This window comes from Talpa occidentalis, unplaced genomic scaffold, assembly GCF_014898055.3.
Source record: "Talpa occidentalis isolate TD23 unplaced genomic scaffold, MPIMG_talOcc4v2.1 talOcc4.13, whole genome shotgun sequence".
Classification (NCBI taxonomy): domain Eukaryota; kingdom Metazoa; phylum Chordata; class Mammalia; order Eulipotyphla; family Talpidae; genus Talpa; species Talpa occidentalis.
The window spans coordinates 48497233-48512439 of NW_023601322.1; positions in this window are offsets into that span (position 1 = coordinate 48497233).

Here is a 15207-nt window from a genome sequence, read left to right on the forward strand (position 1 = left end):
CAAATGGCAGGACTTAATCTTTTTTTTACCCAATAGTTATTCCATTGAGCATATATACCCTGAATATTGTCTTGAACAGTTTTGGAAAGAAAAACTCGACAGAAAAGTGAGAATGGATGTAAAGATTATCAGCATTTGACACATGTGCTTGCTAAACAAGAACAAAGTGAAAAGCATGTCTTCAACAATATTCAGTATTTGAAAGTAAAAAATGGCCTGGAAAAAATGTAACAGGATTGGAACTGTATAAAGAAGAAAAATATTACAGACACAGAACACTGAATGAATGATGTGATACAGTTTTTTCTGTAAAGCAATAGCTAATGCTCAGAAGATGACCTAAGAAATTTTATAAAAAGGATGGTGAGAATTTTCGCCATTTAGCAGAAACCATAGCTAAGTTTATTAACATGGTAACAGAACTTTTACACAGAAAACAAGGATCAATGTGAAATATTACTCATTATTTGCGGAATGAAGAACAAAACCCCTATAAATGGAGCCCAAGAATTAAATCATTTTGAATAAGGTAAGAAATGCAAACCATTACTCACTTGTTTTAGAAAAAGTCTGCATGTAGCCATGCAAAGCAGATTAACTATTGTTTAATATATGGATTTTTAAGATGCACATACACTGTGTGGGGGCATTTTGTGGGATTTTGTCCAACAGATGACATGCTGATAAGGACTTATGCATGGTCTAAAAAAACTAATACCCAACTGAACTTAGACAGAAATATTTAACAAGCCATAAATATGCTTAGAAAATAGAATAGTCCGCAAAAAGCATAGCACAAAATAACTGGGATATTGTATATTCCTTGTTTTGCACATTTTCAAACATGACTGTAAACACTGCAAAAACTTTTGACAATATTGAGTTTTTTGTTAGTATCTGAGGACTATACAATTACTTTGCTGCCTCAGTAAACATTGGGTGAACACGTTCGCCAAGCATGAATTTGAAAGAGTTGTTGAATGAAAAACGAGATGACAGGTCTCTGCAATCAGGTCTCAGATTAACCCACTTAGAAATTGTTGAAAATATAAATATGCACATTCTAGAATGTCAGCCAAAGGTATAATTTTTTAAATACTTACTTCTACCTAGGTTTGCTCAGTATGAATTTGAAACCATGCTTAAAGTAAAGTTAAAGTTATAAGCAAGGTAGTAGTGCAGAAAAGAAATGTATTATACTAATGCCCGTGGAAGTATCAAAGGCATTAAGAAATTCTTTGAAGAAAAATACAGTGATACTTATTTTTAATGTTATTTGGTGAAACAAATGGCCGACTCTAACATTGAAATCAACTTCTCAACTGTAGAATATACTAGAAAAAGGAAAAACAATCATTTTGACTATAGAGCCTTTCATTTATGACCCCAAGCTAAATTTCAAAGTTAATTTGTCTTTTTCCCACATTTGATACAATAGTCTTAAAAAAAATTTATAATATTGAAAAAATATCACAGTCTTTTCATTATTTGGAATACATACATAATTTAAGGCATGTAATAAAATATAAATGTATGTTTTTTTTAATTATTAAATTTACAAGTGAAATTGGCTGATAAATATGACAAGGAATGTTAAATTAATAGAAAATCAATATGAAGAATTAATGAATTTAGGTGATTTTCAAATAGTTAACATAACCCTAATGAAAAATTATATATATTGCAGCAATAATGTACCAGGAATATTTCTGAATATTTTTGAAGTTTCCAAGATATATTTAACTTTGCCATTTTTGGTAGTCTGTGGAGAAAATGGCTTCTCAAAACTAAATGTTTTTCAAAGATAACTCAAGGTCTACAATGTCACTAGAAAATCTAAGGGTGTTTCTAGAAAATTGTATCCTGAAACAATTGTATCCTGAAACAATTGTATCCTGAAACAAATTCTGCATTGGAATTGTCAAAGATTTTCATACCATGAAAATCCTAATTATAGATCAATAACTTAGAGTTCCTACTTATTGTTTATGACCATTTGAGTTTTATGTTCATTTATGTGACTTTCATAATTTTGAAATTACTATTTCTCATGTCTTTATTTATGAGAAATATGTAAAGTACTAACTTAGGATTTTACTTCAAGGGAGGGCATCTTCTCCCTTAAAGATGTGAGCCCTGGGCTTGGGAAGTTGCTGGAGTCTGTGAATTGGCCTTGTCCCTGAGTCACAGCACAGTGCATGTAGACTTCAGGGCCCACAGGGAGTTGTATTCAGATTTCATGAACAAGTGAGAGGCAAAGAAAAGTCCGTCAAAATTCCTTCCATAAGCATCACCCAGGCCAAAAGGACAGTCCAGAGCTCTTCACCACAGATTCCCACACCAGAGACCTCTGAAGATCCAAGCCAAGCCACAGCAGCCCCTCGACTAGTCCCTCCACACACCCAGGCAGGAGGGGAAACTGGGTGAAGTGGAGTATCTCCTCAGACTGGAAACAATGCAAAGAACAAGTAGACATTTCCAAAATCCACTGGCTTCCTTCCTCCCTTGTGCAGAAAGACCAAATCTTTTAAAAACAAAACAAACAACATTTTTGTTACATTTTATTCCATTCTGTAACAAGTCCTTATTAGAACAAATGTGAAACCTCTCTATACTTCAATAGAAAGTAAACTTCACTCTCTCTGAATTAGCCTTGAGGAAATTCCTCCCCAATTTGATCACATGCAGAGGTTCAGGTCACCACTTCATCAGCCTGTAATACCATGCATCTCTGGTGCTGTTTACCCCAAAGAACTGATGCTATTAGAAGTGTCCATGGTGGAGGGCACAGAATCATTAATTCAAAAGGCACCTGCACCCCTATGTTTATAGCAGCACCGTTTACAATAGCTAAGCTATGGAAACAACCCAAATGCCCAAAAACAGATGACTGGATCAAGAAGATGTGGTACATATACACACTGGAATATTACTCAGCAATCAAAAAAGATAAACTCATGCCATTTGCAGCAACATGGATGGAGCTGGAAGGGATCATGCTCAGTGAAATAAGCCAGAAAGAAAGAGAAAAATATCGGATGGTCTCACTCATAGCAGGAATTTAGAAAACCTAAATAAGGGACCAGGAGAAAGCCTAATTATAATAAAGTAAAAATCAAAATCAACAAGCAACTATAAACCAGAAACACACTAACGGTGTGGGGGGAGTACAGAGGGGAGGGAGTAGGATCAAAACATTGTGTTTGGGAATTGTATGGGGACTATAACCAAGATGAAAATGCATACATTGTGCAAAAATGAAAAATGATGTTAAAAATATATAAAATAAAAAAATAAAATAATAAAAAAAAGAAGTGTCCATGGTGGATAAGAAGGCCACATAGTAAATCTTAATGGTTTTTTTAAATTATTTTATTTTATATAATTCTTACATCAGTTTTCATTTTTGTACAATGTATGCATTTTCATTTTGGTTATATTCCCCTTAATAGTTTTAAATCGCTCCATTCTGCAACAGAGAACTGTAGGCCATTTGAAAAACAACTGATGTGCTACTAGGCCCTGGTAGACACCAACTTCCTAAGAGAGATACCAAGTGCCCATGTGATCAGGGCTGGCCAGCATGACTTGGTATTGTCAGCTCTCCCACATTATAAGCTCAGAAGGCAATGCTAGACCAGCCATGAGAGCAGGCACTGAAGACATAAACAGGTGGCTGTGAGATCCATTGAAATCCACCTTCTGAGTCACCTAAAAATAGGTCAGAGTAGGAATCCCAACATGGTGTGTGGTAGGTCTCCAGAATCCAGAGGCTCATCACTTGCTTTGTCTTTTCGTCATTGTTTTTCTGTTAGAGGAAGCAAGGTGCAGCCACATCCTGTTTTCCTTTGAAGAGACTTCCCTTTATTCTCCAAACCATTAGATCTCTAAAATCTTACAAAAATGGCAGATTCTTGCATCTTTATGGTATTTATATCTCACTGTTGGCCACACTTGTATTTTATGACAGCATCTAGCGTCCTGGCTATTTTATACTCACAGGTCCAACCTGCATGCAGTTATCACTAGAATGGGCCAGCATGGGGTTCACGGAATGTCAAGATAATCAGTGATCCCAAAGATCATGTTATGTCAGAAGTCAGAAAGCTCAAGGAAGTTCTGGTACACTTCCCTATAAGAGCAAGCTGCTTTTTCATTCTTATTGAAGGCCATTGAGAAAAAGTCATTTGCCAGATCAGTAGCTGCATGACAGATGCCTAAAAGGAGCTAATCTGCTTCAATAACAGTATTTATTTATATATTCATTACAGTCATTGCAAATGGCTAACATTTGTTTAATTTGCAATAACCCCCTGGCATCTGCCATGATCCGTCTGGACTGTGCTGGAGCCAAATATGGAATTGAACAGGATGTGATGGGGCTCACATCCTCTCACCCTCTGTCTTTGATAGTAACATTCATTATTGCAATAGCTCCCAGGACATGCTTTTCCTTTTGTCTGACTCGCTTGGCCATGCCATGAAAGGCGGACGCTCCCATCACCTGCCAGTCAAGGGTGTCCCACTGGGGTACTCCTGCATGTTTGGGTGCTAAGCAGATGTCTGGGAGGGGAGGGACCAAGCTGGCATCTGAGAAGACTGGTCGTAGGGAGCTAGAGGCTGTCGACCTGGCTGTCAGGTTGCAGCTCCACAAAGCCGTGCAGAGCCAGCACCATGTGGGGCTGCAGCTGAAACTGGAGCTGATGCCTGGAAAGCTCCCTGTAGGTGGAAATACAAACGAGGTACACATTTGTTTATATGAGGACTTGGAGATTTGTAATAGAGAGGAATAAAATGTAACAAATACGTAGTTTATTTTGTTTTGAAGTGATCTGGGCTTTCCGCATAAGGGAGCCAAAATTCGAAGCAGCTCCAGAGGTATTCAATATACTTAATACTTAGCATACTGGTAGGCAGGTGCAGAAATAGACATATATGCTCTATAGGACTCTGAGCTCTTTAAAAGCAGGAATCCTGCCCTTGACCGCCTGTAACAACTAGCATAGGGGTGCCTGCTAGACGAACTCAGTAACATTTGATGATTGTATAAACTAATAAATTAATTAAATAATAAAGTCATATTGGATTGAAGCATCCAGATCAAGTTAAAAGCTGTGGCAAGTAGAATGATGGCACACCAAACCTGACATACTCTAAGAGGAAAATTGCCTCTGACAGGTCAAGCTTCTTGGAGTGAACCAGGGTAAAGATTAGAGGACGTGATGGGTAGTGGTGATTTTTGTCCTTCTACAGACTAAAGAGTCCAACACAACCCCCTACACTAACGGCTGTGTTTTTTGCTTAGCCCACATCATTGGTTAAGAAACCCAATTTATTTCCTCAAATTCCTTAACCGTTTAGTCAGACCTAAGAAATTGAAGAAGTCACAAGGCAGTAAAGACTAAGGTTAGTCCACTTCCTCAGAAAGACTGAGTGACTTTCTGCGGTGAGGGACCAAGTCTGGAGTGTCAGGTGGGACTACCGAGGCCTCTCTGTGTCTCCTGTCAAGTACATGGAGAAAGGATAGCTGGACGATGGAGACAGACCTTAGCTTCTGACTGACAAAGCTTTTAGCTTCCTTTCTCCTGGGGGGAAAATAGAAACTCAATCACCAAGCAATGCTGAATAGCTTGTTGGGCTAAAATTGGAATGTCTGGTTTATGTGGAGAACATACTGGAAAAAGAGAAGGGGAGAGGATGGAGGAGTAGTAGAAGAAAAAAGAATTGAGGGAGAGTTTTAACCTAATTGACATTTTTGTGTGGGTGGGGGAGAAAGCCACAGTCCTGTCATCAACAAACCACTATTCCAAATAAAATGGTTAGTCTCAGTGGAGAGCAGTAACTTCAGGCACTGGAGATGAAATTAAGCAGTGGTGAAATAAATAAATGAATAAATTAATTAATTAATTAATGGATGAATGAATAAATGGATGGATGAATGAATGAATGAATAATCTATTGAGTGGTTTGGGCCCCTGACCTTGCAAACAGCCTGCTAGAGGCAGTTGTGCCTGATGTGTGAGTTAGCCCTTGAAAGACAGCACTGCCTGGACAGCCCACATTTCTCACCATAAACACCATGAGCACATTCAGTATTAAAATATAACTAAGTTTAATCTTCAAATTCCAATGCCACCTTTCAAGGTAGAACAAGAAAAATCTGATTTTTTTTTTTTTTTAACAGCATGACCACCAGTGACTAAGTTCAGAATATTTGAAACGAACTGCAATCTTGTTTGAGGTAAAATCTTCTTCCTCAGTCTTAAAGTCCTTTACTTTCTCACTTGCTTCCTTGCTTGGGGTAGACACAAAGGGTCACATTTTTTCATAACTATCTTTTTTTCTAACAATCCCTTTATGAGTCCTAATTCTGAACAATTGGGTGTAGAAATAAGCAATTTGAAAGCACTCCCTTCTAAGCATTAAAATACAGTATAAATGCAAGGTATTATTGCTTCTTGTTTTTATACTAAAGCAGAGCATGATATAACTTCTGTTTCATAGTCTCAGATGCGCTAAGAACAAAGTATAGTTGCATTTTTTAATTTTCCAAACAAAAGTAACTTTCAAGGTTAAAACTATTTATTTTATCTCTATTTATTTATTTTATCTCTAAATTCAAGATAAGAGGGCCTCCCTGGTGGCACAAGGGGTTAAGACGCAGCACTATGAAGCTATCCACAGCCACTGCAGCACGAGTTCAAACCCTGGCCAGGGAAAGTGACCCACATGGTGCAGCAGACCTCTCCTGTCTCACCCACAGCTCCCCTCAGCAGTGTGTTTCCATCAATCTGCCTATTCTGTTCCCCACTCTGTCTCTGGTGAATCCTCTAATTCCCCCACATGTCTGGCCTGTACCCAGTTCTTGTATGCATAAATAAATCATTTAAATTAAATAAATAAACAAAGTCAAGATAAGAAAAGAGACTATTATAAAATATATAATAGGACATAAAAATGGAAGTTTGGGCTGAGACCCTAAGATAAGAAAATTCATTACTGAGGTTTCTAATAAGGATGCTAACTTTGAAGGCTGATAGTAAGAAGGTTTAACCCTCATCTGTGTCCAGGTTCAGAATGTGTGAGGACCAGAGGGGCTGTGCAGACAGAGGACACTTGGGGAGACCTGACCCGAGGGGAGGACCTGTGAGCTTGCCCTCAATTAAAGCGAGTGAGGCGGCATGAAGGGAACACACAGAGAAAACGGCTTATGACCCATGCTATAGGGATCCCCAGAAACTGGTGCCTGGTGCCCACTTGAGAATTCTAAAGGGTGAAGGATACAGTGACTCTGCTGATGGCTCCAAGGAAAGAGAGGTGGCTGTGTGGGAGACTGTACCTCAGCATGCTATGGCAAAGGGGTCCAACATGGCCTCAGCCATGAAAAAGTTGTTGTGGTTCAGATCATGTTCAAGAGAGCCACCTGGGTCACAAGCAGATGCAGGTATTGCTGGTTTGCAATTTCTGGGTGAAACACAGTGAGCTGGAAGGAAACCGTTACTCCCAACTTGGAAACTGTATGCGCGAGATGTCCACTCACAGAGGCCTAGGGGCAGGCCCTTCCCAAATGCCCATGAGAGAGAATTAGCCTTAAACATGTCAGCACCAAGAGCAAGAAGCCAACTCATGACAGTGAAAAATTGCTCCTGATCATTCCTTCTCTTGCCTCCCCACTAACCCCCAAGTAACCCCAAACCTGCCCGTGTCAGAAACCATGGTTAGCAAACTGGAGGGGTTGAGAAGAACTAGAACATTGATTGGGGAAGGAGAGAAAGACCCCTTCCACGTCTGCAGGCTCCCATTGCTGCACACCCTCATTGGTGGAGGAGAAAGGCCTCAACTTAAATCATGTCTGGAGAAAATTGCAGGGAGCTGGATATACTCATGTCTATGCTGAGATGATTTGTATTACTTACGAGAAACCCACGAAGTTATAGGGCTGCCTGAGTTCTCATCCAGAGACAGAGAAAAACTAACTCTACTGCATAAATTTAAAAGAATATAGACAGAAAAAATAAAATTATTTCATGACAGCACCCCATGAATCATGTCTACTCAATGCACAGGTCGTAAATGTTCAGAAATTAGAAACAGAACTTTGAAAAATTTGAGGTCTTCTGAAATGCCTTTTTATTACTTTTTAAAAATGTTATTTTTCCAAATAAGAGCAAACTCATAGATTAGTTTAGAAGATATCTAAAAAAAAATTAAAAGAAATTTTTAAATGCCCTCTTGATCCTACCTCTATTGCTTAAAGTGTTCTTTCTCAATGAGAAAAAAAAGTATTAAAAACTTTAACTCTCATCTTTATATGGTGTGATTAGGGGACCCCTCTCCCTTTTGGCCTGTATATGGAAGCAGACAGCTGCAATTTCTTTTCCTCATGAAATGAAAAATAAAATCACAGTTTATTTAATAAAATAAATAAATAATAGAAACATCACAATAACTAACCAAGTCACTTTCAGAGTTGTTGAGAAAATAAATTGCAAAGGAATAGTAATTGGGCTATTTGCAGACTTCTCATCAGCAACAGTAAAAGCTAGGAGACAATGGAATAATATCTTCAAAGAGCAGAAAGAAAAAGAACTATACCTAAATTTCTAACTATGGATAAAACATCAATGCGGAGTCTCTAGGTGATCAGTCACTACAAGACAGCTGCAATTTTGTCTCCCCAACTGACTGGCCACACCATTCCCACCTCTGCCTTCATTTTCTGAAATCGACCTCCCTGTCCACATCTCTGGCTATGTCAGAGGTGCCGTGTTGTTACAGGATGTCACTTTCTTTCCCTCTTCATTGCTCTAAAGACAGAGCACCAACCAGGCCAGGACAATCAGATGCCTTCCCTGTGAATTTGGCAGTAGAACAAAGAGACATAAGTTTAGATTCTTTCTTTCTGGGAGCTGCAGATAACCTCCCTTTCCTCTTCTTGCAGTGGGGGAACAAAGAGAAAAGTAGAGATAAGCAATGAAATTGACACCTCAAAAGGGAGGTAGAGGATAGAGAGGAGAAATTCCTGCTGGTATTTGTGTCTCTGGTTCATCCCCATAGTCCTCTGGCATTTTGCTCCGTGGTTTCTATGAGACATTATCCCAGAAATAAATCTCAGTTTTTTGTTAAAGCAAGTCACTGCTAAATTTCTGTAATTTAAAACCAAGGACATTGACTAATAGCTTTAATTATTATTTTTTGAATACAAAGCTTGTATACATGCTTAACTAACGGATATAGGACTATCTTTATATGTGGGATCTGTGTCCACTCTTAGAGGACAGAGACAGAAAAATGGAACAATGAATGTTTCAATGAGTGTTTTCTTTCCATTCTGTCCCATGCATGGATAAAACATGCATTTTAACTATGGATAAAACATCAATGCATTTTCCCTGTGATTAAAAGAGAACCATAGAAGAAGAAAGAAAAATCACAAAATGGCTGCTGAAGGAGGGGTGTGTATGTGTGTGCATGTATGTGCCTGCATAGGTGAATGTGTGCGCATGTGTGGCTGTGCCTGTATGTGTGCCCGTGTGTGCCTTATGTGTGTATGTGTGTGTTGCTCTTTCCCTGGTTATAGTTAAAGTCATCCCTGACTGCTGACATGTCAATGATCTCCAGGATTTTTGGTGGAGCCATGATTTCCCACCATTACATTTCACCACCCATTTACTAACTAGGAAGAAGGGCCTAAGAGGTCCAGCCCCAATAGTCATATCGTATTGGCTTTGTCGGATAGTTACACTTTCATCTTTAAGTTGATTGGAGCGACTTTAATGCTCATTCCTCAGAAGGCGTGCCTAACCCTGCCCCTTATCACTCACACCTCAAAAGCAGGGGAAAGCCGGGCTTCCGTGTTGGTCATGTGACTCTCCTCCCGCTATGGCACAGCTCCTGTTATACCAGGATGAACAATGGCCTGGTTGGGCTCGTCAGGCTCCCTCCTAGTGAAAGCCACTGGAGCTGAGAGCAATCATCCAGAATCGAGGCTGACCCATGTCAGAAAATCCATCTGGGCCTCCCCAGTGGCGCAGCAGTTGAGCGCAGCCTCTGCAGCACAGGTTAGATCCCGGCCGCTGGCGAGGGTCCCACATGGCACACAGACCTCTCCTGCCACCCACTGCTGCCCTCGGCAGTGTACTTTGTCAGTCTGCCTGTTCTGCTCCCTGCTCTGGCTCTGGTGACATCTCTCACCTGCCAACGCTTCTGACTGTACCCAGTGCTTGTATAAATAAATAAAATTAAAAAAAAAAAAGAAAAAAAAGAAAAATCCATCCATAGAGAAAGGTAAATGAGGCAACAGAGCACAGAACAGCAGGGATTATGGGCTCCACAGTGGTGATATCATATACCTATGCCCAGTATGTGAGTTTTCCAGGGCTGCCACAGTAAGCACTACAGAACTGGTGGCATAAACTATAGACATGTGTTTCCTCACATTTTTGGAAGCTAGAAGTCTGAGGTCAAAGGATCGGGTCGGCAGGGTTGATTCTGAGGCTTTGCTTCTTGGCTTATAGATGACCAACTTCTGAGGAACTTGTAGATGACCACCTTCTCCCTGTGTCCTCACACGGTCTTGCCTCTGTGAGTCTGCATCCTGATTTCTTTTTATGAGGACACTGGCTACATTGGATTAGAGCTCACCCTCCAGACTTTATTATACGTTAATTGCCATTCTAAAGGCCCTATCTCCAAATGCAGTCATATTCTGAGGCATTGGGGCCTAAGGCTTCAACACACGACTTTGGGGAGCTGGGACCACAGTTCATCTGGAAAACTACCTGACTTTCCAGCTCAAGTTTAGCACGTTGTGGGGTCTGGATTTGCCTCCAATCTTTGGGATACAAGATCACAAATTCTATCTTTTGACTTGTGATAATTAAATAGATTTCTGCCCCTTCCTATCAAATAACTCCTGACAAATATAGTTACTCTTCTATAGCAAAAACTGCTGTAGAACGCTCTATAATTTTGCAGAATATAAGGACCAGAAATGCTAATATGGCTCTTAGACACAAACTTTAAACAGTGGCTAAGCTCTTTCATCCTAGTTCACCATCTGAGGTTTGATTTTTAACTGAGCTCAACCCTCTTAAAGCTTCTTCTACCAGTTGAAATCCATTTGCAGGCTTCTACATAATATGCCAAAGTCAAGGTGCTGCCTGCGGGCACTAAGGCCATCTTCCCAGACATTGGGAGTCTTTGTGGATCCCACTTTCTGTAGTTTGTGATATTAGATGAATAGTCATGATTAGATACTTATCTTTCTCAAGAAAAAAAAAAACAGAGTTGTGGGATAGAGGAATACAGCAGATCCTCAAATAATTTCATTTCATTCAACATGGTTTAGCTATAACATTGAAGAGTAAGAAACAATACCTCTGAAATTGAACACAAAATGACATTATTCAAGGAACTGCTTGTGTTATACATAGTTTACTTAAAGTTGCAATTGCAAGAATTTTTCTCCAATATTAAATGAGGACCTACTTTACAAGAAGTTGGGAGGATTTCATGGTGGATCAAGAAAAAACGACATAACCACAAGGTGGCAGTAGCACAGAAAGACTACCAGGTGATGCTTCCTCAGGTTGGCTCACAGAGAAGACCCTCACCATAGGAGACCCTATTGCACAGGAGACCATGACTCAAAAATGGAAGCAGGCAAGGCAATTCCCTGAGGACAGGGGATGAGAAGAGGGGTTTGCATGTCTAGATGATGGGGCTTCACAGCCTGGCGACAGTCTCTGGGTCAGAAAGCTCCAAAGGCAGCCGCAGCTTCAGGTCTTATGAGCCAGGTTTCTGTTATCTAGGGCTAGCAAGTATTGAACACAGTTCTTGGGGTATGGGAAGCAGGTGGCCCTGATGACTACCTGGGGTGAATCACAGACCGACCTGGCATGGAAGGAGCATGGCCAGTGTATCTGCTGTTTGAGGTTACACCTAGAACAGGAACTGTTGGGCCTGTCCACCACCCATTCCCCCTCCTGCCTGCTAGCATGGCCCTGGTCTTGCTCAGTCAGCTAGCCCTCTCCCAGAGACTGCACACAAGCCCATGACCAGCACTGTGCCCTGCTTGATGGGGCTTTTCCTCGTCAGCAAGTGGCCTCAGGGTGAGAACGTGACTTTATGCTGGCCAAAGAAAGATGAGGACAGTCTTCTCAAGTTCTAAAAGTGCTTTCTAGAGAATTTCAACAAAGAAAGGCCATAAATTAAAAGAAGCCACTCGAAGACTATATTCAAGCTCCACCTGCACCGCACTTTCCATAAAAGTGAGAAAATATCGAATAATCATTTCATAACACTGTAGCAAGATGCTTTGTTACAAATGGAGAAGGGGGAAGCGGGGGTTCATACTGACCCTCACAAGCTACCTTGCAGCTCCTATAACTGTATGACAGTCCCTTTCCCTGTTGTTGCAGGCCCTGTCACCACCTGGGTCACATGGAGGTTCAGGAAAATGGGTTCCTGGGGTACTAAGGTAGTAACAGGCTTTACCCAAGAGCCTGAAAGTAGGATACAGATCCATGCCCTCGTGACAACAGTCCATCGCTGACAACCTCGTGGGGGCAGAGAGAAAAGAACTTCCGTTCTGAACAACACAAAAGGCAAAACAGGGCCTCCCTGGCGGCTCAAGGGGTTAAGACGAAACCTATGAAACTGTCTGCAGCCTCTGTAGCACAAGTTCAATTCCCCAGCTGCCAGGGAACAACCCACATGGCGGAGCAGACCTCTCCTGACTCGCCCGCTGCTCCCCTCAGCAGTGTACTTTGGTCAAATCTGCCTGTTCTATTCCCTGCTCTCAGCCCCCACACCTCTGGCCTGTACCCCAGCTCTTGTATGCATAAATAAATAAATCTTAAAAAAAAAAAAGGCAGAACAAGCCTATCCCTGGAGCACCAGAAAACCAGAAATACCAGAAAAGACAGTGGAGCAGAGTATTAAGAATTTCATATTTTTCAAATGAAATCCAAAAAACAAGACATTGAAATAATTATTATGCCCCTCAAATTAGTTTCCTAGGTATCCTGCAGTAAAGGAGCACAAACTGGGTGACTTACCAGGTGCTGGTGCTTTGCTAGCGATCTTCAACTTCTCCTCAGCCAGCAGCTGCAGCATTGCAATATCTGCCTCTGTCGCACCTGGCCTTCTCCCTGACACTTCTGAGTCTGCGCCTTCTCTTCTGGGGACACTATGTCTGATATGGGATCCACCCTATTCCTGTATGAACTCATCTTCATTGCATTAATTCTATCTTCAATAACCTTATTGCAGATGAGATCACATTCTGAAATACCTGGGATTAGGATTTGAACACGTCTTTTTGGAGCTCAGAGTTCAACCCCCAATACCTTTCTTAAATTATATTAAATTTCATCGGCTTTGTTTTTTGAAAAACGCATGGGGACAGGGGCAGGTAACCATGAAAGACACACTCTTTCCAGGGCTTAAAGCTTCCAAAGACATTGATCTGGCCTTGAACTTCACAGAAATAACAGTGTCACTGTTTTTGAGGGATTTTGAGCATCCTTGGTGTGCCAATCTTCCCCATTCTTTACAAACATATTGGACACACCCAGCACCCTCTTCTCAGAGTGGGGCAGCCCTCCATCCACTCAGAGCAGAGGCCTCAGGCTTCTGGATGTATGCCTCCCATTTCCTCCAGGACTTACTCCATCAATTTTTCCCTTAGTAAGTTTCAAATTCTTTTTTTCCCCACAAATTCTTATATGGCATCACCATATAAGAAACAAATGTTCTCTATATTTTCTATATTCAAACTCATAATATATAGTGAGTAATGAGAAGAAAAGTTTATATTCAATTTGGTTAATATAAAATTGCGAAGGTGTGGTTAGCCACCTGCAGGTTTATTGTTAAGCAATGAAACTTATGCTTTAGGACCCCTCATATGCAGAGACCCTGCCAAAGCCTGGGAGGGGACCCAGCACCCTGTTCATATGACCAAGGGTTTGTAAAATGTATGAGAAGATGACTGAGACCTGTTAAGGCCACTACCTCTCCTGTGCCTTCTCACCTTCTTTTTTTTTTTTCCCAAATATTTATTTATTTGTTTGTTTATTTATTTATTTATACAAGCACTGGGTACAGTCAGAAGCGCGGGAGGGTGAGAGGACTTACCAGAGCCAGAGCGGGGAGCAGAACAGGCAGACTGACAAAGTACACTGCTGAGGGGAGCAGCGGGCGGCAGGAGAGGTCTACGCACCATGTGGGACCCTCGCCCGGCGGCCAGGGATAGAACCGGTGCTGCTGAGTGGCTGTACCTGAGGGGAAATTGAACTGGATATATATTCATTCAGGCTTAAGGGGATCTATTGTGTGGTCAGTCGCTTGTAGGTTTAGTCAAGTTACTGCTAGTAGCTCTAGGCAGGAATAAGTTTAAGGCCCAGTTTGCCAACTAACTCAGGGCTATTCACAAACGTTTGTGTTCAGAGGCCGTGTGACAATGAGAACATGTCCTACATATTGGCACTAAAAATAAGTGGGTGATAGATGGAAACTGGCAATGTTAGCCAGAAGCTCACCTATTGAAAATTCTTCCAATCATCAGAAACATATAATTGTAAGTAAAGAATGTATTCTTCATCAATGCCTGAGCAACGTGGAATTCTCTCCTGGATGGGATGAACTTAATAGTGCAGTATAGACAATTGCAAACAAATGATATATTGGGTTTCCTTTTTGGATAAAAATAGTGTGGGAAAAAGATCAACCAGCATTCCTGTGTTTGTGGGATGTAAGCCTGTAGCAGAACTATAAACGGAGAATATGTCTGGCTATGAAGCCACATGTGTGACACACACCAACTAGCAAACAGATTCTAACCAGCATGCTGAGGAAAGAGTGGTCCCAGTGCTCTCTGAGAAGGATGACACAACAAAGAATTGTCATGTGACCAAATGTCTGCAACCAACAAAGGAGTGAAAAAATAACAGAAGTGATCCAGGCAATTCATATACCTCCCAAGTCTTGAAATTATGTTGAGAGCATCTGTCAACTCTTTTAAACTTGTGTTATCATTTATTTTATCATTTCAAATAAACATTCACTTTATCCCTAATTTTTGTTGGGAGACAATTCTCCATGAGTCTCTCATGTTCCTGTACATCCTGTGGGCAAGATGCCTGCAGTTTTTGTTTTTGACAATCTTTCAGGGATGTTAGTCTAGAGGACAACCCTGGGATA